The sequence below is a fragment of the Loxodonta africana genome, chromosome 4 (assembly GCF_030014295.1).
Source record: "Loxodonta africana isolate mLoxAfr1 chromosome 4, mLoxAfr1.hap2, whole genome shotgun sequence".
NCBI classification, from domain to species: domain Eukaryota; kingdom Metazoa; phylum Chordata; class Mammalia; order Proboscidea; family Elephantidae; genus Loxodonta; species Loxodonta africana.
Window position 1 is genome coordinate 148,295,479 of NC_087345.1, and position 3,352 is coordinate 148,298,830.

Sequence of the window (3,352 nt, forward strand, 5' to 3'; positions counted from 1 at the left end):
TTATCCAGTTACTTCCTTTTGGGTTTGTAAATTAGTCAGCAAAACAAACAAGATTGAAACTACCAAGTGCTCACCAAAGAAATGAATTTTTCTCTGGATATTTCCTTCTAATACTAAAAGGGAAATATCTTTACAATGAGCTTTCACTTTTTGAAGAGGTAAAATTATTAAAGAAATCTTATCAGTCTTCAAAAATACTAAAAGTTATATAAATACAGTTTTCTTATAGCTGAATTCTTGAGGGAGAACGTGTATAAACAAGTTTACTGTGGCGTATGCCATTTAGCATTTCAAGTTTCCACTCTGCCACTCTGATAACTGCCTCGGATTTGCTAGGTTCATATCAATCATGTCTTAAAAAGTTGCTACTGTGTGTTACCTGGGTAAAATAAAGTATATGCCAGGAATTGCACCAATGTTCAAAAGCAACAGAATAATGAAAAGTTCAAGAGTAGTACACATAAAAATATAAGGTACAGCAATTATTCCCTTTTCACCATTACACTGGTGAAATATCCTTTTTATGCTTTTAAAGCTAATGTCATAACTTTCATTCTTTCATTTATCAAAAGGATGAAGTTTTTGAAAGTCACCTTTATTTTTCAATGAAAAACTAAAACAATAGACTCAATTATTTTATTAAAATGCACATCAATTTATTGAAATGTTGACTTCATGTAGTTTTCTCCTTAAAGATGGCACTTGCAGGTACAAGATGTAGAGATGTCTATAGCCTTCAGGTGTTTACATGAAGAAAATTCTTCAACAATGGTTTCATATTGATTTTCCTCATTTTTTAGCTAAAGAGTCACAAATATTCCATAATCAAACTGATTTCTTTGATTTGGATGACTAAAGGAATTTCTAGTAATCTGGCTAGGATATCCCCATGGAAGAGACCCACATAGGTCACATCACAGAAACTAATGAAATAGGTGATTACTGTTAAGCAGAAACCTGATGGCCAGTGGTTAAGAGCTATGGGCAAGCTACAGCTACTAACCAAAAGGCCTGGGGTTCAAATCCACCAACTCTCCTTGGAAACCCTCTGGGGTAGTTATACTCTGTCTATAGGGTTGTTATGAGTCGGATTCGACCCGAAGGCAATGTGTTTTGGTTTGGGATTTGGTTAAGGGACCCAGTAAATGCTGTCTGGTAAAATTTGACTCTTGACACAATGGGTACTTAAAACTGGGATGCCCAGAAGAACTTGTATTCTCTTGATAACTTTCTGTGCTATCAGATGTCGATGTTTCACTCCTATTACTGTACCTTACTGCCATGGTGGCGCAATGGTTAAGCACTTGGCTGCTAAGTGAAATGTTGGCGGTTTGAACCCACCCAGTGGCTCTGTGGGAGAAAGACCCAGTGATCTGCTCCCATAAAAATTATAGCCTAGAAAACACTGTGGAACAGTTCTACTCTGTTGCTATGAGTTGAAAATTGACTGGATGGCACTTAACAAAAATAATAACCGAAGCTTGAGAAATCTGAAAGTTTGGAATGGTACAAAAAACATCATATTCATCTGGAAACTTCTTCCAAAATTTGCAATGTTGTCTCATGTGATAGAATTTAATCTGGTTTTCACAGTATCTGCAGCTACCAGAAAACTTCCTCATGGTATTTTCAAGGACTAAATCTCATTCAGGACATGCTGTCTTTCTTCTAGTCATAATTCCATGAGAGAGGGGACAATGTATTCTGCTTTCTCTCATTGCAGTCAGGAAATATTCTCTGTAGAAAACTTGATGACCAGCCGCAGTAGGGACAGGTGTTTTGAGCACCCCCGACAGACGGGGCAGCAGAAATCACCTACGGGGTAAGATGTGGTCATAGAGAGCTCCTCAGCCATGGCTAGGGGTGGGGGATATGGAATCTGATTTAATATACAGCCTAATATCAAGGGACAGTAGACTGGATTGGGACTGAAGAGCTCCAAGTCTCTTATAATAATCAATATGCCATGTGTCTTTTGTCATTCCGAGCCCCTCTGTTCAGGAATTCACCCTGTTAGTAAAATGATGGTTATGTACACTGCCTATTCCTCCAATCAGTTGTGTAGGAGTTTTCTCAAGGACATTTTTCTTCATTCGTTTAGCCTAAAACTGATGTAAGTTGGGGCAAATTGGACTAATGGCAATGTTTAAGATTAACAACAGTAACAATAAAACTATTTAGGAGTAGTGTCTCATATTTCTGTCATCTCAGGGATTTGGGATATAACATTTATTTAAATGGGTATATTGAAGATGAAAAAAGAAAAAAAAATAGGCAAAACACCACACACTCAATATGTATGTTAAAAGAGGAAGCCTCTGCAGAATTTTAAGCCTGAGAAAAGTGGCTAAGAAATTACTATGCTGGCCCCAAAATGGCATGGGCAAGTATTCCACTCTCGAAGGCTAGGAGTCGATCTACCGACTGTACCATATAATTGCTACCTTGGTTGGTGGCGATAGGCTCTTTTGTTCTTGCTTTTCAGTGTCATATTGTCATCTGTGTAATTTCCCTTGACAGGACTCTCTTCTTTAATTTCAAATTTTAGTTCTGCAAACTTTTTCTTTTTTTTAAGTTCTTACACTTTTCTAAGTTACATGGTTTTACTATAAAATAAAACACCTGTCAACTTTCTCAGGACAGTTACAATCTGGGGAATCAGAGTCATGTATCATAAATATCTTTCCATTTACTGTCTTTTCCCAAAGGCAAATGTATTTGACCTAGAGTTTTTTTCACACTCACTTTTTACTATGTTGAGTCAAGGATTTATGTAATTATCTGTGTCTTCGCAGAGAAAATGCAACAAGCAATTACTTTAAGCAAATAATTACCTTAGTCTCCCAAAGTTCCAATACCAGGTCAATATCCCTACGAGGACTGTGTAGGGCAGCAGTTCTCTAGGAATGATGGAGTTAAACACCTGTCTTCACTGGATGGAACAAAAAAGCAAATGAGAGTGAATGGGAGATATCAAGAGAGACTTTTAACATTTGAGCAATTTGAGCTAGACTGTAGATATTGGGGTCAGTATAGAAGCTTATCTAACACAGTTCAGTCTTTTCAAAATCATCAGGGAGAAGATATATTTTATACATAATAATGGATGTTGTTGTTAGGTGCCTTTGAGTCAGTTCCAACTCCTAGTGACCCTACGTACCATAGAACTAAACACTGCCCTTTCCTCTGCCATGTTCACAGTTGCTGTTTAGCTTGAGCCCCTTGTTGGAGCCACTGTGTCAATCCATTTCTTTGAGGGTCTTTCTCTTTTCCACTGACCCTGTACTTTAACAAGCAATGGATAATGATTGTTTATTTATATAATAATGGATAATGATTCTTTATTCATATG

The 3,352-nt window shown here is 37.1% G+C and overlaps 1 pseudogene; it reads right to left on the reverse strand.

Moving 5' to 3' along the window:
* Positions 1–689: 689 nt before the first annotated feature.
* LOC100654506 (E3 ubiquitin-protein ligase RNF138-like) lies at positions 690–1,855 on the reverse strand (annotated as a pseudogene).
* Positions 1,856–3,352: the final 1,497 nt, after the last annotated feature.